General features: G+C 38.5%; 1 protein-coding gene across 3 annotated transcripts in view; it reads left to right on the forward strand.

Moving 5' to 3' along the window:
- The window catches only part of LOC149161370 (Mitochondrial substrate carrier family protein), a 308,927-nt gene that overhangs the window by 63,092 nt on the left and 222,485 nt on the right, over positions 1-23,350 (forward strand). The gene's annotated exons all lie outside the window — the stretch shown is intronic.

A 23,350-nucleotide genomic window follows, 5' to 3' on the forward strand; every position in this document is an offset into this window, starting at 1 on the left:
ACATGTTCTATATACACACACACACACACACAGATATATATATATATATTAAAAAATACTAAAAGATAGTGCTTGATCAATATAGATATGAATCATGATGGTATCTATTTAGTATACACTATTTACTATTTAGGAATTTACTAGTTAGTTTATTAATTTACTACAACAATGATGTTCATAGTTCAATGTTCATTGTTCATGTTATAATTTATGTTAATAACTTCAAATAGTTTCGATCATGTTCAAACTTCACGTAAGGTAGTTTATAAATTATAAATTTATATTTGTTCAAGCCTCACTATTGAAAAGAGCATTAATCGAGCTTTCCCTCCCTTTAGACCTCAAAAGTGTTGTGAGGGGTGAGCACATGAGGGGGAGCTGGGCTTTTTATTTCAACACATGATCTATACGTGGTCACTGGTCATAAAATGTGGTCACTAGTGAATAATAAAGTTAGGTTCCGTAGGCTATAACACAACCTACAGGAAATTTAGGTGCTCCAAACTCTCAGCAAAGCATGCGAACTCTCGTTTCCTGTATCTCCAGGTCTAGGTCAATGTGAAGTTGTGAACTGTGCTTTCAATGTGAATTTGCGAGCATTGCGCTCGAATCTGATGGAATTCTTCACACTGCACAACAAATTTGATTTCGGCAACAAGCAAACTCGACTTCGGCGGCGAACAATGACAAAAAAAAACCCAAAAATAAAGCATGTTGTAGGTTTTAAATGTCACTTTTCATGGGACATGTGTTCGAAGAGCCAAAAACGTTAGGGCATGTTTTTGCCATGTCTAGAACATGTGTCTCGATTGGAGGACACGAAGAAAAACGTTTCTGGCACGTTTCGTGTCCGACACGTGAAATACGGGACACGAGACCCTGAGGGGCGTGTCCTGTGACTTAGATTGTATGTGTTATTGAGGGTGGTTTCATACGATTCAGTTGACTTCTTCAATTCCCATAATGATGGATTACATCCCCTTGGATCGGTTCTTTTTATATATCTATCTGTGGTTTTTGAAAGGATCCATAGGGACAACTTATAAATTTGCAATTGAAAACAAGCTGCAATCCATCATATTTGTTTCACCCTGGACTTTGAATTGATTGTTTCTTCTTGGTCCACCTGTAAATAATTATTAAAATTGATTACTTCAGGTGCAGTCAGTCTAGCTGGATTGAGCTTCATTGTTTGTATTTGTGCATATTAGAAGAATTTAACTAACTAACTAAATGTTTTGCAGAAATGTATGTGGTTACAAAAATGCTCGCTAAGTATTTCTGAGAAGCTCCACGTCCAGGGGTTAGAAAGGACCATGGCAATTGGAGGACTTAATGGTCGAAGGAGGCATTTTGATTTTTAATTCTTAATATATTATATTATTGTTGCTCCCACTTGATGTTTCCTGTAAATTTGGGCAAAGCTTCTAGCTGTACCACATACTTGTTCCCACGTACCCGAAGTACCCATGTACTGGAAACTCATGCAACATAGATAAAAACATATATTTTGTAAAATAGGTATCAAATCATTGGTTTTAGGGTGTTTATCAGGTTATGTTGATTTAATGGCAGTCTGAATTGACGTGCTTTCTTGCTTGTAATACCTATCGTAATAAATAGATTTGATATTCAACATTATTGTTGAAATATTAATTCATGGCTATACAAATCTGCTTTTAAGGACCTGAACCTACATCTGAAATTGTTAGGATGCTGAACCACCAATCAAAATTGAGCATTTTCAAAAACTAAAGTTGTTGAATGATAAAATCGTGGAAGAGATGCTACATATTTGAACTTGAGATCAATTTCCGAAGCATTGAGTCGTAGATCTAAGAAACACACTTCTAGATATTACAATCTAGCAAACAAGAAACCTACAACAACACTCATAAAATTGAAATAACTTGATAAAATGATTGCAAAATGGTCAAATACAAGAGCAAAGTGCTATAGGTAGGTCAGCGCCTAAGTTACCTGGATTCTGATACGTATCCGGATTTGGGTACAGATCCGCCAATTTTTTGAAAAGCCAGGATCCAGATATGACAAGTACAAACAATATAAAGTATTTTATAATTTTAAAAAATTAAATTTGTATAAAAATAAAATAAAAACATATATTAATTTTTAAATATATAGTTTTTATATATAATACTTATAAAAATATTTATTAGATGAATGATATTAGAATTAATATATTATTGATAAATATTAATTAAAAATTAATTAGATTTATATAAAATAAAAAATCTATAACTTCTATTTAAAATTTAAAATATAAGACTTCTATATAATATTTTATGATAATTATGTCAACGATGTCTTGGATAGACGGTGATCAGGTGCTTTGTTAAGGCACTCCTTGATGTGAAGTCACTGGTTCAATTCCCTGCCCCAATCGAGATGATATATTGGACACGATGAAGATGTAGTCTTGCCAAGCTTACAAAAAAAATATTTTAAGATAATTATTAGTTGAATAATATTAAAAATTAATGTATCATAATATTCAAACATTAATAACTATTATTATATTTAAATTAAATGACCATTAAAGTTACTTTATAGAACTTACTTTATGAAACTCACTTTTTTACACTTAAAATAAACATAAAACTTAATTAGAATATCCAAACGTCCGTAGCTTATAATCTTTCATTAAAGTTTATAATATGGTCAACCAAGGAAAAACTAACGAACTATCGTAGTGAACTCCCTTGTTAATTATTAGCTCCGTTGATTTTTCCATTATTGCGTGATTCATCCGCTAACTTTTCATTTTGGAATTTTGCATTGACATGTAATTTGGAATTTTGTGCTGACGTCGAGCAATTTTACGCACAGACAGAGGCTGGGTGGATCTTCGTGGATCTAAATCCGAATTTGTCTCCGATGCGGGGATCCGCGGATCCAATCACTGGTACTGACATATCTGGTAACATAGGTTGGTGCTCTCTTTGCTTATCTTCTGTTAACTTTCCCTTTAACTATACCACTGCTTCTTAGAAGCACACATTTGGAGGATAAAGACAAATCAACAAACAATCTGCCAAAGACTCACTTTTGACTCTTCTAATTGATAAAAATATTGCTTTGTGAATTTTCAAGTGCAATAGAAATAAGCACAAATTCCTGAAACTGATAATTACTTCTAATGATACAGATATTATCTTCAACACTTCCAGTTTATCGTTAAACAATTATACTTTAGAAATTCAACGGTAGAAAACAATAGGACAATAGAGATCACAATAAAACAACGATGCACAAAGATACAACAAGATTTACCCTGGGAAAACCCTCTTCTAGGGAAAAACTCAGCAACCCTTTAGATGAAATAATTCATTTCAAAAGGACATACATCTGATGTTTCCTGTCAAAATAAAAATAAATTTGACCATCAATAAAGCCCTGGTCAAACCTGGTCAAACTGTCTTCAAGCCAAGCCAAACTGCTGCCTAAAAGAATTTGGTCAACTTTGATCCACTAGGATGAATTTTGGCCTTTTGTTCTGCCTCAGAATTTCACTTTGTCTGAGAGATTTAGTCTGCCTCCGAGCCTCAAAAATTCGCTCTACCTCAAAGATTCATCTTGCCTCAAAGCCTCAGAAATTTGGCATGCCTCAGAGATTTGGCCTGCCTCAGAGCCTCAAAAATTCGGTCTCCAACCAATGAAACTGCCTAAGCAACTTCGGCCTTCTATCACATGTGCGAGGTCAAAATAGAGAGAGATAAAGGGCTCGTCAAATGTTGGAAGGTTCTGATCCACTTCAACCTTCTTGTCTTATGTCTTCTTTGCATAAAGGAGTTGATCTTCTTCTTTTGATCCAAATTGTGTCTTGATGAGGGGGATCCAAATTGTGTCTTGAGGAGGGGGACGAGTGGGCTATATATAGGCATTTCAAGAGTCTAAATGGGTTTCTTGTTGATTTATGTAGCATCGCTTGTGCTCTTGCCTTGAGATTTTGCAGAGAGGTTAAGACACATGCATTCTCCAATACCCAGAAATCATTTGGGAAAATTCCACCTAGAGATAATTTAATTAAACTAATTAACTTTTTAAAATGGTTCCCTAAGTCTAAACTTAGGAAATCTGGTTAATTAAAGGTTATTAATTAAATTAGGTGCGAATCTTCTAGAAGAAGACGAGGATCAACTCCCAGTTAATCTTAGCCCTTGATTATGTTTTAATCTTGGTCGTTGGTGCTCCAACGAGAGATTATAAGGAGTTTGATGGGCACTAGGAGAACACACTTGCACATTTCAATTTTGCTGGGAGGTCGATTTCCTGAGTAAAAATTGTGAGTTGCCGGAAGTGACTTAGCAAAGTCGAAGCAGTGAGAGAGGGGACGAGATAGTAGACTAGGGGAGATTTTCCCAGATCCGTGGAGTGCAAGGCAGAGAAGATAGAGAGAGGTTTAGCGAGGTAGTGCAGTGCCACACAGAGGCAAAGCAAAGCTTCAGAGGGAGTCCGAGATTCAGTTGGGAAGTCGAATTCCAGAGCCAAAAGCTGGGGTGTGAGACCAAAGGGCCAGAGGAGCGAATTTCCAGATAGTAGGAGATCAGAGGAGGAGGTGACACAGACCCTAGAGAGGTTGACAACTTGACACAGGTCTGCGTAGGTTGACATAGAGGCTGCGCAAAGCCAACGTGGCTCCAACCATCCAGAGACTGGATCAAATTCCGATTGCCAGACAGTGTGAGATTTTTCCTCACTATCTCCTTGTCATTATTTCTCTGTATCAGATTGCCAGTTTGGGCATTTAACAATTTGTATCAGATTATACTACATAATAAATAAAACCCTCAATCGTTGCACTGGTTTTCCCAAGTTGGGTTTTTCCAGGGACATTGGTAAAAAAAACGGTGTTTTATTATGTGTGTGCATTTATTCTTCTAGTGTTTTTATTTCTTCCGCAATATTTATTTTGTGAAGGTTGCAATGTATATGTTTCGATATTTACCGTAGGAAACTGCAAATAATTTTTTCGATTAATTTAACAAATAGAAGAAACATTATCAGTTGTTGTAGTAGGATCCGGGGTTTCTGAATATACACGTCTCTCAATACTAGGCCGACCTGATCTAAGGAGGAGCCGAATTAACATTTTTGGAGGCAAAATTTGAAATTTAAAAATTCGGATTTTCCCTCTTTTAGAGCCAACTTGGGACCTACATTTGAATCTATCATTTGTCATATAGTTGGAGGACCAAAAATAAATTTGAAGACCGACCATAGCTACAAAAATCCATCACTTTGAACGAAAAGCACAACACTTAGGATAGACTTACTAAATTTATGCTGACATGCATGGACAGATCTTGAGTATATTGGAGTTTCTATTTGTAGGAAAGAGGAATCTTTCCCAAAACAAGAGGCGTTCATTGACGCAAATAATCACTGCTCATTAATATTTATTCTAACTGTGATTTAAAAGTAACAAATATTAAATTTATAGAATCCCTAAGGTCTAGGAAATTCTTAAAAATACAAAATGATAGAAATGATGACTAATCACTAGTTTTTTGATAATGTAAAATAAGAAGCTCCTAAAATCTAGGAAGTTCTTACAAAGTAAGAAACTAGTACTCTCTCTTTTGCAAGGACTGTCTCCTCTACCACACCAAACTTATCTGTTGGCAACTCAAACTTCCCCTTTCCAGGGGCTTCATAAAAAATACTGGCCACTAGAGAATTTGAGAAATTGTATTCCTGGATCAGTTTGCTCCTCTGTACTTTTTTACTGAAGAATTGATATGTGATGTTAATGTGTTTATATTGTTCATGTAAGAGTAGATTCTTAGAGAGCTTAATACAACTCTTGTTATCACAATAAATAACAATGGACTCCAACATTATATCGATGAATTCAACTACCAATTTCCAAAGCCAAATTGCTTCACAACTAGCAAAGGGTGTTGGAATGTACTTTGCTTCCATTGAGCTAATGTCAACTGTTGAATGTTTCCTGCTATACTAAGAAACAATGTCTTTACTTGAACTGAAACAATGGCCATAAGTGCTCTTCTTGTCCAAACACCTCTAGCATGACCTGAATGAACAAAACCTTAAAGTAAAAACTCATTATTTCCTATATACTGCATGCCATAATGAATAGTTCTCTTTAGATATCAGAACACATCCTTTATCTTCTCTCTAATGGGACTGCATGGGCTCTGTTTTCGCACAGATTGACAAGACAACGCTCAGACCGGGGGCTGTCACTCTGATCCCCGATCTCTCCGTTTAAGCCTGTCTCCCGCGGCTAAGGGGGGTAGACCCTATGAGGTGATGAAGACCCACTGTCAACCAGCTGGGTTGGGAGACACGAAGAAACAAGCACTAGATTGATTTGCTGAATTAATGGACCAGTGCCTTATGGGATTGATGACTGAACAATTATCTATCAAAAGATGCGGAAAAACAATCATTTACCATCAAATGACTCAAGCAAAAGCAAGATATTCGATAAACGCACAATGACTATCTTTCATCAAAACGAAAGAAGATTTTTAAATGATGCTCCAGCGATTAAAACTTCGATACACAACCTGCGAAATTCTAAACGCTAATCATATTTATGCAGCTTCATTTATGAGCAGATTCGCAGAAATTGATAAAATATTCATTCCACATCAAATATTTGAGTCTCAGCTGGAAATTTTTTTCCACAATATATATATATATATATATATATTTTTTTTTTGATTTTAAAATTTTGAAATTTTTATGATTTTTTTTTTAAAAGTAAATTTAAAAGAAACTAAAAATCTAAACTAAAACTAAAGCTTAAAAATTTAATAGAATTAAACTATCAAAATATTACAATTTTAATCCTAAACAAAAACTTTATTATTTCTTTATTTCCTTTTTTTTTTGTTAAACTTTTTCAAAATCTTTAATTAATTTTTTTTTTTTTTGATTTTATATTTAAAAAAAAGAAAGAAACTATTTAAAATCAAACTAAAATCTAAAAATGATAAAATTTTAAACTATGAGTAAAAAAAAATAAAATTAAGTTAAACTAGAATCGAAACATTTGCATAAATCCTAAAGAAAAATGAAACTATACTAAACCCTAATCTAAAACATAACCACGCAAATATCTATATCATGAAACTAAAAAATTAAACAATCAAAAAATAATAAAACACTACACGCTTCCTCTCTTTTTTTTTATCTGCCTTACGGCTTCGATACCCTATACGCACAAAAGCTTGTTGCTAAATCCGCAGGCCTGCGGGTTCAGAAACCAGACGGCGGCGATCTGAAGAAAAACGCGTGGGTAGGTCTGAAGCCACCGATGTTATTCAAGTCGAAATGTCTGCGGGTCGATTCTAAGCATTTCTGAATTGGACGATTCCGCTTTAGGTTGGACCTGCTACTTGGTGTTAAATGTTTCACGTCGAATGGTTCTCAAGTGATGGTTTTCTTACTTGTGCATATACAAAACAGCCACACATATATCATGACATTAGATTTCAAAGAAATAAAACAAATGAAACGCTGCCATTAATACCTGAAGGGAGAAATTCGTGACCCGAATTCAAGCGACCAGAACACAGTTGACGGCGGAGACAAAGCTTTGAATCGATTTGTAGACTCACCTGAGCATTTCTGATGCTTTCCACTGTTTAAAGCGTGCAGCCTCCAGCAACAAGATTGTGGTGATTGAATAAAACGCGTGGGTATTTTTCAGGTTTGAGGTCGAATCGAAATGACTGCGGGTTGATCTTGAGAACGTAGTCACCAAGGTCGGTTGAATATCTGATCAACGACAATGCTCTCAGAAGAACGTGCTTCCTTGTGGCGGCAGACAGAAGGAAAGTTGCAGGCTGGAAAAGGCACGATTTTTTGCAAGGTGCTTGGAGGCTGAAAGACGTGATTATTGGGCAGAGGGGATCGATAGAATCGTTTGTGGATGGCTGAGCTGGAGAGGAAGAGGGTTTGAATGGCAGATTTCACAGCAAATGAATTGATGTGAAAACCCTTCCAGACCTGCAAAACCCTGGACAGCGAAATGATAACCCTGCAAAACTTAATTTTTCCTCCAGATCTTATCTCAGGCTTGTAACCTGCAAAATAGAAAACAAAAGCCCGACAGATATATGCAAAGTTTTAAAGTAAAACCCTTCAAAATTAACCTAAAATCACAAAAAAAAAAAAATTGCAGTAAACAAAATCAAAACCCTAGATCCAGCAAAAGAATTACAGTATTTACAGATCTAAGGCTCTTTAGTAGCCAGATTTATCAATAATCACAGTAATGTTATCAGAATTTAATTTAAATGTAAAATGCATCAGAAAACCCTGCATGCATTCATAAAAAATATTTCGAATGATAAGCCCGGGATCAAGAACTGGCTGGGCTCTTTCAGAAAACACAATCCGGGAGTTGGCTGGTTCAGCCGAGAACTTCCCCTAACGCCCGGTAATCTGAAAAAGAGGATTTCCTGCACAGCTTAAAATCAACCATCAATGTAGAAGGAGAAAACAATAGTGAAACCCTGATCAAATGGAGATACCTGCCAATATATTTCAGAATCTAAACTATCATTCAAACCTCAAAGATCAGACAAGATACCTGTGCCTAGATCAATCTTTATTAAGCTATCATTAATGGCTGAAAATAAAATTATGCAGAACAAATAGAACAATCTTACAGCATTTTCAAAAGAGTAACACTAGCAAGATTTTTAACCCCAAAGTCTACTTTATTGCACAAAAAAAAAATGAACTACAAGAGAGCTTCTTCAACACAAGACTCACAGATCTTATCTTCTCAAATGACCCTTAGCACCCTATTTAAAGGAAAAGATCCCAACGGCTAGTTTGAGTGATCCATGTCGAAATGATCTCGACCGTCGATGAGGATCAAGACATCTCTTAATCTCATCCGTCGAATTTGTTAATTTATTAAAAAATGATATTTTGCATGTATTTACTCAAAAATATTATTATTTTATTATTTTTAGGGTTTTTTCTTTATGGGCAGTTGACCGGTAGTGGTCAACATCTGGCTCTACTTGGGGACACGTTGCTGCACTATAGGAATGTGAGAATCCAGAATCTGCATCCATGCAACACACAACAAAATATAAGTAGCGTCCATCCAAAAATCATCATATACATTAAGCACAGGAAAGATAAAAGCTCTTCATTTATTAACTATCTAGTAACATGAAAAGTAAATCTAATCCTAAAACAGAAATGAAAATGCTGAAAAAACAAGAAGTAAGGTTAGAAATACCATACAAAGGATGCCCGATGGCATCAAATGTGTTCAATATAGTGTATACTGAGCGTTTGCCTGCTTTCAGGCAAATCTGTCGGCTGCTTGTCGGATGTGCCATGTCCAATTCTGCATATAGTAGGACTTTTCCCTATCCGAAAATCAAGCTGCTCGCGGCCGTCTGATGCATCGAATCTTCTTCTCATTTTCTTTCTCTTGCGCTTTTTCTTTGTGGCAGGCTGTATTACTAATGACATGGAACTTTCTGTTTCAAAGCTATTAGATGAAGTATGTAAGATATGCGTGACATGTCTTTCTTTATCCTGCATCTGATCTTTATCATTTTTAAGTCTATCTGGATCACCTTCAATTAACCATCTTTCAATCGAACCAATGACCTCCTCATAATAAGATGGAACATGTTGCAACAAATGAGAAGGCTCCTGATCTGTTGATGTCCCCTGGTTTCTCTCATCCTTTGACCATTGTTGAAACTTTTGAACCTGTATTTTAATGGCATCCATCTGACTAGAGTGTTCAACCTTTATAGCACTGATTTGCCTGGCATGGTCTTCTTCCATATCTTTTATAACTTTATCGTTCTTTTCCTTTATATTCATCAAGCAATACTGCATAGAGTTTATTTCTTCTTTATGATTTGCTTGCATGGTAGCTAACTGATTATTATGATTGAACGTCATGATAGTCATTTCTTCATCCATAGTTAATAACTTGTTTTGCATAGAATTAATTTCCCCATCATGATCAGCTTTCATGGTCATCATATTTTCCTCTAAGCCTGATAACTTGCTTTGCATAAATCTAATTTTTGTGTCATGATTAGTCTTCATGGCCTCAATTTCTTTAGCATGCTGATTTTGCATAATCTCCATCTCCCTATTACGTTTTTCCAGGTGGGTGCATAAAGTTCTCACATCATTGACGTAATTAGTTTGATTAATCTCCATATTTTTTACCAGCAACATTAGTTCTTGTATAATTTGCTTTTGATCTTCCTTTTCGTTGTCATTTGTCCCTGCTTTTCCACTATCATGGACTTGATCTGAAATAGTATAGGTGGACGACACATTCTGATATGAAGAATCGTCTTGGAATCTTTCACTGACAACTGGACCTTTTATCAAATTACTTTCATTGTATTGCACAATTTTAGGGGCAGAAGGCAAGCTGTTTGGATTACCATATCTATCTTTAAAAGCATTGACAATGTCTTGTAAAGAAGTGAAAGAATCCTTAGGAAAATTGTTAAACCAATTCAAAGCATCACCCTCTAAAGAAAAGACAAAAAGACGCATTTTGATATCTTCATGATTAAACTGAGGGGGTCTACAATATATGATCACTATACGAGCAAACAAGCCTAGATGCCTTTTAACAACGATTGAATCACCACCCGAGAACACAGGTAATTTGGAAATGGCCTCCTCCGGAAAATCATGGAGACGGTCAGTAAAATAACATGGTTTAAATGAATAATCCATGATGAATAATAAGGGATCAAATGGATGATAAAACGAAATCTCTGCTCAAGAAAATAGATGAAAGAAATGGAGTCGCCACTTGAACAATGAGTTTAATTTTTGGATCCAAAAAATCAACCAACAAGCAGATATGAGAGAGGCTTCTTGCCTGGGAAAAATAAAAGAAATGGAGTCGCCACCCAAACAAGAAATGAACTGAAGAGAAGTTGCTGATATGTGATGAAAAGATCCAAATGATGCAAAAAAATGTTGAATCTGCCAGCTCAAATGAGAGATGAGAAAGATGAGAAGACGAATATCGTTGAAATGCCAGGAACAGAAAAACGCTATCCCCGGCAACGGCGCCAAAAATGTTGGCGTTGCCGGCTCAAACGAATGATAGAAAGATGAACGATGAATGATAAAAAGTCGTTGAAACACCGAGAATAAAGTATCCCCGGCAACGGCGCCAAAAAATGTTGTCGCACAGATTGACATGACAACACTCAGACCGGGGGCTGTCACTCTGATCTCCGATCTCTCCGTTTAAGCCTGTCTCCTGCGGCTAAGGGGGGTAGACCTAATCATATTTATGCAGCTTCATTTATGAGCAGATTCGCAGAAATTGATAAAATATTCATTCCACATCAAATATTTGAGTCTCAGCTGGAAAAATTTTTCCACAATATATTTTGAATTTTTTTTTTTTTTTTTTTTTTTTGATTTTCGATACACAACCTGCGAAATTATAAACACTAATCATATTTATGCAGCTTCATTTATGAGCAGATTCGCAGAAATTGATAAAATATTCATTCCACATCAAATATTTGAGTCTCAGCTGGAAAATTTTTTCCACAATATATTTTGAAATTAAAAAAAAAAAAATTGCAGTAAACAAAATCAAAACCCTAGATCCAGCAAAAGAATTACAGTATTTACAGATCTAAGGCTCTTTAGTAGCCAGATTTATCAATAATCACAGTAATATTATCATAATTTAATTTAAATGTAAAATGCTTCAGAAAACCCTGCATGCATTCATAAAAAATATTTCGAATGATAAGCCCGGGATCAAGAACTGGCTGGGCTCTTTCAGAAAACACAATCCGGGAGTTGGCTGGTTCAGCCGAGAACTTCCCCTAACACCCGGTAATCTGAAAAAGAGGATTTCCTGCACAGCTTAAAATCAACCATCAATGTAGAAGGAGAAAACAATAGTGAAACCCTGATCAAATGGAGATACCTGCCAATATATTTCAGAATCTAAACTATCATTCAAACCCCAAAGATTAGACAAGATACCTGTGCCTAGATCAATTTTCATTAAGCTATCATTAATGGCTAAAAATAAAATTATGCAGAACAAATAGAACAATCTTACAGCATTATCAAAAGAGTAACACCAGCGAGATTTTTAACCCCAAAGTCCTCTTTATTGCACAAAAAAAAAATGAACTACAAGAGAGCTTCTTCAGCACAAGACTCACAGATCTTATCTTCTCAAATGACCCCTAGCACCCTATTTAAAAGAAAAGATCCCAACGACTAGTTCGAGTGATCCATGTCGAAATGATCTCGACCGTCGATGAGGATCAAGACATCTCTTAATCTCATCCGTCGAATTTGTTAATTTATTAAAAAATGATATTTTGCATGTATTTACTCAAAAATATTATTATTTTATTATTTTTAGGGTTTTTGCTTTATTTTATAATTTTTTATTATTATCTTTATTTTTTTTTTATTTTTTTATTTATTTTATTATTTGGTTATTTATTTATTTATTTTTAATTTTTTAATTTTTAATTCATTTTTAAATGGATCCTCGAACTTAGCCTTTGGAAAAATCACCTAGGACCTAGGACTTAGGACTCATGAGGGGATTTAAAACATTTTCCAACCCTCAAGACACTTTACATCATGACTTTTACAATTTTACATCTTAAGGGGAAAAACCCATTTAACATAGACCCTCATGAACCACCCAGTTCTGTGACACCACTATAATCTAGCGGATTAACACACTAGGATTCTCCTAAAATTCTAATGACAAAATCCATCCCGGCTTTGGGGTCAGGCTGAAGGAAAACTCTGCCGATCATAGATCGGTGAGACGAAAAACATTCCGGGACGTAGATTATCACTAGAAAGTTAGGTCCACGTAGGCAATTTACATACACGACTCATATCTGCTAAGATTATTTACATTTCATACATGCAGAATGGGTTTACAACATAAATCGATCAAGCTGCTGATGACTGCAGGATGGCACGGACATGTCAATCAAGCGCTACCCCTTTTTGCGAAGAAAAGGGGGTGTACTGCTATGGGCAGTTGACCGGTAGTGGTCAACAGGCTCCACCATGAATTGGCATAATGTGTTCATCACATAACAAATGTATGGCTGGGTATTCACTAAATATGTTGTTGGAATTCACAATTGTACTAAGAGGGTTGTGGGGTGAATTAGTATAATAACAATTGTACTTATTTAAAGACAGTCAAACATCATTAAACATCAATCTCATAAACTAAAGAAGTAACACAAGATATACATGGAAACCCTTATGGGAGAAAACTACAAAACTACTTTACATGAAAAAGATCTTGTAGGCACGAGCTTACTATTACATTGATCCCTTTTGCTACATTGTAGGTGTGGAAAATTCAAGGAGTGTCAATCTTCATAATGTAATTTAAATGTATCATTGATGCATTTATTATATTCATTCATTACTATTATTTTATTTTAGGTCAAAGCATGTTCTTCATGCTTATAAGTGCAATTGAGTCAAAAATAATATTTTACGAGTTAAAAGAAAATTACATGAGTCAAGTCCCATTTGGACTTTTGTAAAGAAAAAGAAAAAGAATTTTATTTTGCATCAAAAAGTCAACATAGGACCCTCTTGGACAACTATATATAAAGCCAACTCAACTTCTTGGAAGCTCATTCCTTTACTTACACGACAGATCGATTTTTGTGCCAAGATAAGAAGAGAAACCAACGAGGTCAAAAGAGAAAGAAGAAAAAGTCAAAGGAGAGATAAAATTCAAATTTCTAGCTTGTTTTTGTTCACATGTGTGAAGGTTCTAGGGTAACTCTGTGAAAATTATAGGTTCAAAATTTCTATGATTTGACCAAAGTTGACTTTTGCTAACTTTGATTTGGTTGGAGGAGACTTGGAGGAGGGTTGAGTTGGATCTTTGTGGCAGTCTTGGTCTTAGTCTTGGTCTTGGGTCTTGGATATCTCACTTTGATTTGATTCTACAAGAAGAGGATTTTTGGGTTTTCCCCCTTGGGTTTTACCCTAGCTTGGAGCATGATTTTTGGAGTTCTTTGTCTTTTTGTGATCTTTATGCTTTGAAGTTTTGTATAAAAGCTTGATGAAGAAAACATAAAATTAAAAGAAGACAACTAATATTGACAAGTAACTATCAAGTAAGAGGAATCGGCCCCTAATCTATCCGCATTTGGTTTCTCAAAAGTAGGCACTGTTACCGTTCAAACTAGCAAGGGACCTAAAAGGGGTTCCTATATGGGAAACTACTAGGTCAAGGGCAACGATGGAGGCTTAGCCTATGTCACCACAGTTAAGACTCCCTTCTCTTTACGGACTTTCATCGATGGGAGGATACCTGGTGGTTAGGAAGTCACTTGTAAAGTGTAGATCAATGAAGAGGTGTGAAGTGACCTCAGAAACCCTTTCCTTAGGATATAATGAAGATCGGAGCTTGCTTGCCTTTTAAGCAAGGGACTTGATCTTCGAGGGAGAGGGGATGAGGATTGAAGGGTTGAGGTAGAAGGATAAGACCTAAAGGAGGTTCTCAATCCCTAAAATCCCTTTGGGAACTTGATTTCTCGAGTAGTCCTTGATAAATAGGCTTTGGTGAATAATGGGACCACGTGAGGCCAAGTGGACCCAACCCAGGTTAAGGGATGGATTTTGGCAACCAATGATGTTCTTAACCTGACCAAGGTGAGGGGAAAGGATCAAACAAGAATTTTCTTCCAAAGATGTGAATTTGATCCTACTAGGTTCTAGCCTTGGGAACACCTAGGCAAAACTTGATCCTAGAGCTAGGGCTTGGGGTATTCGAAGATTCCACTGTCAGAATTGCTTCAAATTTGGAGGAGAGCAAGGGGACCCACTAGCGCAGTTGTATCTAGGAGATCGAAGTTTTCTTGTGGCTAGTTTCTTGGGAAATTGATGCCTAGGTGACCTAATGGGGCTAGACCTAGGAAAAAGGGGAAAAAGGTAAAAAGGAGGGCTAAAATGAACACCCTTTTTGAGGGACCAGTGCTTGATTCACTTGGGGATACGGAGTCAAGGATAATAATGAAGAAGGATTTATTTTCTTGTTCAAGGAGGCTCCAAAAGTCAACTTTGTCCAATGTTAGAGGAAAGAAAAGAAAAGTGTCTTTCAAGCATTTATACTTCATACAAATGGTGCAAGCTTATAAAGATAACATGATATCTAGGACATTTCATTCATCTAACAGTGGCCCATACAAAGAATAAGCTAAATAGACACATAATTCCACATTTCATACATGCAACAATTAGCCCTAATCATAGCGAAGTTCAAATGTGTTGATTTTGGGTAGCATCGGATGTGCTCTAGCCATGAAATTTGGTGGAGAGGCTAATGCACATGAGATCTCCAAGACCCAGAAATCGTTTGGAGAAATTCCACCCGGATGAAGAGTTATTAAAATAATTAATATTTTTAATGAGTTCCTAAGTCTAAACTTAGGAAAATAAAAATATTAATGTGTATTAATAAAATATGGGTGAGAAATTTCTAAGTGATGAGGATCAAGCCAGTTCTAATCTTAGCTGTTGATTAAGGACTTAATCTCGACCGTTGATTCATCAATAGGAAAAGTATAAGAGGAGGCTTGAGGGTCAGTTGGAGACACACTAAGTGATCAAAGAATTCAATTTTTCTGGGGCGAAGTTTGTTGAGGAAATCGAGTTAGTGATTAGAGTTGCAGTGAGGTGCAGTTCAACAAGGGATTTTCATTCGAGGATGAAGAATACATAACAGAGGCAGCGCAGTGCCGGGAGAGAGCGCAGGCCCTAGAAGGGCTGACGCAGAGGACGCAAAGGGCTGACACAGTGAGACGCAGAAGCCGCAGATGCTGACGATGGGCATTAGAGGCAGCACTGGGGAGATTCTGTGGGGCAGACTGGGAGCAGATCAACAAATTCTGAGCCAGGAGAGGGTGATGCAGTTCCAGAGAAGTGCTTGGAGCAGCTTTCGCTGTCCAACACATGGAACAATTGGAGTCGCTGTGGGGTTTGATCATCCCTTTACTGATTTGCCAGAATATCTGTCTCCGGATAGTGGTACTATTGCCAAGGATATTCTCTGTTGGGTGAGCCATTTCTGGCACCCTAGTTGTATTCACGAAATCTGCTTAATAATACAAACCCTCTATATGCTGCATTGGTTTTCCCGAATTGGTTTTTTCTGGGGACGATTGTCCAAAAATAACGGTGTCCCTTGTGTTATTGTCTCAGTTTATTTCAGTGCATGATCTGTATATTTGTGAAGGCTGCAATAGTGTTTACTTCGATGTTTATGCAATTAAATAACTTGTTAATGTAAAGAACAAGTAGGAGATTGTAAACTAGTAATTGCAGTAGGGGTTTTTGATGTGTTAGATTCAGGAATTTTCACATGGTATCAGAGGGATTGTAGATCATAGGCGACTGAAGACACTGGCCAAAAAATCTGAGAATTTGCAGTAGAGAAGTAGCTGTGCCGAGAGACAACGCTGTTCCAAAGCTGAAGAAGCAACAGGAGGAGTGACGCAGTGCAGAGAGTGTGATGTAGAGGTTCACGTAGTGCCTGCCTCATCCTTTTGAGCTGGGAGAGGAAGACGCAGTAGCTCGGAGGAGCCCACGTAGTAGCTGCGTCAGCCATCAGGGCTAACGCAGAGGTAGAGGAGGGCAGATCAGGCTAACACAGGGCCATGTCATCTTTCTGAGCTAGGAAGGATTGACGCAGTTCGTTGAGAGGAGTAGATTCATCCTACGCAGAGATTGCGCAGAGCTTGAAGGGCTCAGATTCTTCGAGTTGTCGAGGCTAAGGGAGTTGTGCAGATTTTGACTTGAGGAGCTAGTGGGATGCTGTCTTTATTGGTGCAAAATAGTGTCTAAGGAGACTAAACCAAGGTAGAGGGAAGCACTACCTCGACAGATTTCTAGCCAAGAAATCTAGATTCGGCTTGCGGCGGCAAAGGAGGATTGGAGAGGAGTGATTCACCAGTTGGCCGAAGGATTTCTGAGAGGGAAATCCAGACTCAGAAGGAGTCTAGAGAAGAGGAGCAAAGATGGCAGTGAACGGATTGAGGGATCATGACAGATTGGACGGGGCTTCCAATTTTGTCATCTGGAAGGCCAAGATCCTGGCAATCCTAGATAAACATCTCATTAAGGACTATGCCTTGAGAACAATAGTTGCCCCAGTTGACACTGATGCAAATGAGAAGTATGAGGAGGCCCAGGCGAAGGCGAAATGCATGATCCTAGATGGGGTCAAAGATCATGTAATACCACATAATGCTGAGAAAAACACATGTGAGATGTGGCAGACCCTGACCACCTTATACCAGGGCTCTTCCGTACAGCGGAAGATGTTATTGGAGAATCAGTTGAGGTCATATCAGATGCAGAAAGGAGAGGAGATAGATCCCTTCCTTCTCAGGTTACAAGGGATTTGAAACCAGTTTACTTCCGTGGGGTCTACACCGGATCCAGAGTTCATGGTCAGGACTGCCTTGAATGCAGTCTCTAAGGAGTGGGAGACATTTGTCCAAAGAATTTTGGGCAGAGCGACTCTCCCCAATTGGGAGGAGATGTGGGGAGCTCTTCGACAGGAAGAGCTCAAGTGATTGACCAAGACGGGGAGTAGTGGTAAGGGAGTTCGAATCAAGAAGGAGGAGGAGGAGGATGCATCTCTCGCATCAGTGGGACAACAGGGGGTACAGAAAAGGAAAAAGAAAGACATCTCCAAGGTCAAGTGCTTCAACTGTGGGGAGCTGGGACATTATGCTTCTCAGTGCCCCAGGAAGAAAGGCAAGGGAGAATCTTCCGACTTAAAGGCTGCTCCAACAAAGGCGGAGAAGGATGTCGAGACTGATGACGAATGTGCCATGAGTGCTCATGCACCTGTGGAGAAGAGGTTGGGAGACTTGGAGTTGTAGTCAAGGGGACTACAGAAGTGGGGCAGGATGCTTGAGGTGGCCAAACTCTTGGATCACGTACAGCTACGGGAGCCCTTAACGACAATAGCATGGTGACAGGTGTCGGGTGGCGCAAGGTGTGATGGAGTGGCAAGGCAGTGCTAGAGTGTAGAAGTCTGTAGTAGCGCAGTGGAGGTTGCAGCAGTGCGAGAGGCACAAAAGAGGTTGCAACAACGCAGTGGCAATAGAGGGAGCACAGGATAACAGCAAAGATAGCTTTGGCATGACGAGGCTTCTAGACTGACCAGGATGTCAGTGTTTGGGTGAAGTCAGTTACTTACTTCTCGGTAACTGAGTTGCAGTGTAGAAGTTAGTAGTGGCAGTGTTATGGGCAGCATGATGCAACGTGTTGAGAGGGAGCTGCAGTACAAATGTAGTAGTGGCAGCAGCAATGTCATGGGCAGCAGTACAGGAAGCAACAATGCAATGGATGTGGGGCAGCAGGCCAAGCATCAACACAGAGGACTGATGCGGAAGATAAGTGTGATGCTTCTATGGTGAAGCATTGCTAGAGCACATTCCTCGCTAAGAGGGAGTTTTGATTTTGGGTAGCATCAGATGTGCTCTAGCCATGAAATTTGGTGGAGAGGCTAAGGCACATGAGATCTCCAAGACCCAAATATCGTTTGGAGAAATTCCACCCGGATGAAGAGTTATTAAAATAATTAATATCATGAGTTCCTAAGTCTAAACTTAGGAAAATAAAAATATTAATGTGTATTAATAAAATATGGGTGAGAAAGTTCTAAGTGACGAGGATCAAGCTAGTTCTAATCTTCGCCGTTGATTAGGGACTTAATTTCGGCCATTGATTCATCAACAGGAAAAGTATAAGAGGAGGCTAGAGGGTCAGTTGGAGACACACCAAGTGATCAAAGAATTCGATTTTCTAGGGCGAGGTTTATTGAGGAAATCGAGTTAGTGATCAGAGTTGCAGTGAGGCGCTGTTCAACAAGAGATTTTCATCCGAGGCTGAAGAATACATAACAGAGAGGCAACATAGTGCTAGGAGAGACAACGCAGGCCCTAGAAGGGCTGATGCAGTGAGACACAGAAGCCGCAGAGGCTGACGTTGGGCCTCAGAGGCATCACTGGGGAGATTTTGTGGGGCAGATCGGGAGCAGATCAACAGTTTTTGAGCCGGGAGAGGGTGACGCAGCTCCTAGAGAAGTGACGTAGTTCCAGAGCAGTGCTTGGAGCAACTTTCACTGTCTAGCACAGGGAACAACTGGAGTCGCTGTGGGGTTTGATCATCCGGTTACTGATTTGCCGGAATATCTGTCTCCGGATAGAGGTAATACTGCCAAGGATATTCTTTGTTGGGTGAGCCATTTTTGGCACCCTGGTTGTATTCACGAAATTTGCTTAATAATACAAACCCTCTATATGCTACACCAGTTTCTCCCGAATTAGGTTTTTCCGGGGACGATTGTCCAAAAATAACCGTGTCCCTTGTGTTATTATTTCAGTTTATTTCACTGCATGATCTGTATATTTGTGAAGGCTGCAATAGTGTTTACTTCGATGTCTATGCAATTACATAACTTGTTAATGTAAAGAACAAGTGGGAGATTGTAAACCAGTAATTGCAGTAGGGGTTTCTGATGTGTTAGATTCAAGAATTTTCACAAAATGTATGCAGTAACAAAAAAAATAGCGTTAAATTTGCACTTACAATGTTAGAGAGTATATCCAACTAGCATCACATTTGCAAATAAGAAGCTCCAAGATAGAAATAGCCCAAATCCATACATCAAAATTCATCCATCATCCAAAAATAATCCTCCAAGGAAAAATGCAAAGTTCTCTAAAGATAGGGAGATCCCAAGTCAAGTGATCATCCAAATGAATCCATCTAACTCCTATTTATACACTAATTAGGAGTTTGATTTAGCTAATGGGCCTACATTAGCCCCTAATAATAAAATAATGTGCAAATAGCTCAACTTTGTTGACAAGCCTACCAAACTAGCTCACAAATGAAGAGGTAAGCCTCTCAAGAGGACAAATAATAATCTATGCATGTCGTAGGGCCCTCTAAGAGGCCTAATGGGGTCCATGGGTGCCAGAATGAAGAATAGGACCCTGAAACACAGTGGACAAGGGGTTGGCCCCTTTTAATAACCTGTGGTGCTCTAAACAACTATGGGGGCACATAAGTGTCCTCATGGGTCTCCAAACAAATCGAAGAGGCCTGTAGGACCTTGAAACGCAGTGGACAAGGGGTTGGCCCCTTTTAATAACATGTGGTGCTCTAAACAACTATGGGGGCACATAAGTGTCCTCATGGGTCTCCAAACAAATCAAAGATGCCTGTAGGTTGCCCTTAAGGGCCAGGATGATAATGTAGGAGATGCCACATCATCGTAGAAGTCCTGGATCATCTGCCAAGTGAATGGTGTAGATCTGGGGCCAACTAGGCATGATGGATCAGGTGCATTCTCCTCGTCCAATAAGTGAACCACGAATAATCTTTGAATGACTATGGGGATCCATGAAGTGCAATCTGTTGTCGTCGAGGCCCATGGCTCTCAACGCTCACCTTATATGTGCCAATGTAGCCCTCTGGAGGGTTAGGACCCCTTATATAGAGACCAAACCCCAAATGGAAACCATCTGCAATCCTGCATAAGATCCAATGCGTTCCCTAGGCTTCTAGTACAACAAGTCATTAGAGAAATCAAGTAAATGGGCTTACCTAATCATGGACCACAGGTGGGGACTTCATAATGCCTTGCCCTTCCATAATGGGCTTCGGGATTTGCCAATGTCTCCTAAACTTCTAATGGGGTTAACCAAGTACCCTATTAAGTGGTTTTTGCTTCTAAAGGGAATAATATAGTCAAGGCACATCCATCAAAAGGTGGTGGCATGTGGTAGATAGGTGAATGAATAAAGGAATGAGAAGGGGTAGCCTTGGGTCACATGCTGGGGTACAAGGGTAACTATTAAGAGGGAAGCCCAAAATTGAGTTTATAATGTGTAGGAGGGAGAAATCGTGGTACATGAGGTGCCCCAACCTTGATTTTTCCACCCTTCTTTATATGCTTTTTGCCTTTTTATGATTTTCTTTGATTAATTGCTTGGGGCTCAAGGGGTTAGAGCATGATGCATAAGATATAGCAGTGAATTCCCCCTTTTAAGGTGGGACGGTTCATTGCCCACCAAGGGTTGGGACAATCATGGTTTCCTATACGATGAAGAAGGCTTATAGAACTTGTTGGAACCATGGCGATGGCCATGATGATGGGGTAGAGCTCATGTATTGGCTTTTTCCCACGTGCTAAATGTTTTTGTCCCAACCATCTTTTGCATTTTGTGGTACTTTTCCTGTTGAATGTGGCTATATATGATTTTAACTTTCTTTTTAATTGCATCAACCTCCGGGCTTCATTCCCAACCATGACCCAAGGTGTGGGCAAAGGGGAAGGGGCACGCTGACCCTATGTGGACCCAATGGGGAAATGTGGACCTAGGTGGGAGAAATGATGGATGGGTAATAATGAGTGGAAAGAGGGTAATATAAGCAGATAAGGGAGCGAGACCACACAACCAAAATCGGGGTTTCCCGTGAAATACCATCCCTGAAACTAAATGGTCAGTAAAAGAGATCCCACGGGACTAGAATGCATGGTTAATTCCTAAAAGGGGCCTGGGGGATGGAAGCACAAACCTAGCCCTTTCTTTTCACCAAATCACCCCATTAATCCATGCCCATAAGTGTCCATGATAAGTAAACTACAAAACTCAATTTCAAAATGAGAAGGTGTACCTTTAGCTTCGGGAGACCCACCTTCAAACATACGATTATGGTAGATGGGCGAGGGATCACATGGTTGGCTCAGGTGGCAGAGAATCGGCACAATGAGATAGCTGAGGGATGCAAGGGGCTGCTAGTTGCTGTCTGAGGACCATCTTGGAAAAAATATTTCTCCTAGGGATATTACCCACAAAATGGTGCGTAACAGGTGCCAACCTACAAGTGGCATCAATCCCCTCTGTTGCTTTATAGGCACTTGCCTATAGGAGACACTAATCCCCTTTGTTGGTCTACGTGTTTTTGCCACCTAATCCACACCTTGGGTTACATTGAAGTAATATTTAATCCACTGGGTGTGGCCTTGGGGCAAGTCTCGAATTGAGTTGCTGTCACTCAATCTCAACTCCTTTGTCTACGCCAACTCCTAGCAAAGCTAAGGGCATAATCCCTAAGAAGATAAGCTAAGGCTAAGTAAGCTATTAACAATGTTAAACAAATTGTTCTAAAAGTTTGATTAAATTTACCAAAAGCATGAAATTAAGTGCATGTAACTTACAAGCATATAAATAAACATTTCGTAAGCAAATAATATGAAATGGCAATAAAGGCCAGTGCTAGAAAAGTAAATGCTTGCTTGAAAAGTAAATGCGGGAAAATGGAATTCGTGGTCGAAAAGACGCTGGCGTGAAAGGTTTTGAATTTTTCCCTTGGTTAATTTGATTAAGTATTCTCTTGGATTATTAGTGTGTGCAATGGAGGGATGGATATGTGATCAGTGTGATTGCAGGAAAGATAAATCTACTCTAATGTTTATTTCCTCTTTCACCTATGCCATTCAAATGAGACCGAGAAGGTTTGCTTGGAGAACCAACAAGAAGAAGCTTAGTTTTTAAGGCATTCCCTTGATATCACAAGTGAAAAATTCTTTCCCAAACTCATGATAAGTGGTTAAAAGGTTTTCCCTATTAAACTACTCAACCAACAAGAGTCTTCTCTGAATCATGCCAAAGATCGAGCTTTTGCTTGTGATGGCTGAGAGCATAATAGGACCCAATGGGAAAGATTCACTACTTTATGTGGAAAAAAAATCTAATCTACAACATAAGTGAAATCTAATCTACTAAAGAAAATAAATCTAATGTAAGATGTTTTGTGACGCATTGGTTGTTTTAATCCAAATAAGAGACACTATGAAAATTGAGACCAAACAAAAAAGACCCTCTCTGGGTAAGGGGGAATGGGATGCTTAGGGGACTCCCCTAGCTCCCTAAAGGTTAAAATGGTTGTTATGATGTTGGATATCCCTTATGAACAAAGGGAAACAATGGTTTTGATATTCTTTTACAAGGAGGATGTTTATGGGTTTCTTCCGGGTTCCTTGGATGGTTCAAGTCAGCAAAAATCTGGCAACACCTCCCCTTGTATGTTCTTGGACTTGCAAAAAATCAGCGAACAAAGACTTGTGAAAGATGCCCCAAAACACTTTGGGAACACCCACAAAGTCAGTAGAAAATTACGGAAAATTCCAAGTGAATTTTATTGAAGAAAAGAAGCAAATTCTACTCTAAAACAACTAAAGAAAAGCCAAAATAAATTAACTTTTCCTAGTTGC

This window comes from Pinus tabuliformis, chromosome 5_2 (assembly GCF_031772625.1).
Source record: "Pinus tabuliformis cultivar Carrire ecotype Pingquan chromosome 5_2, CPIR1, whole genome shotgun sequence".
In the NCBI taxonomy this organism is placed as follows: domain Eukaryota; kingdom Viridiplantae; phylum Streptophyta; class Pinopsida; order Pinales; family Pinaceae; genus Pinus; species Pinus tabuliformis.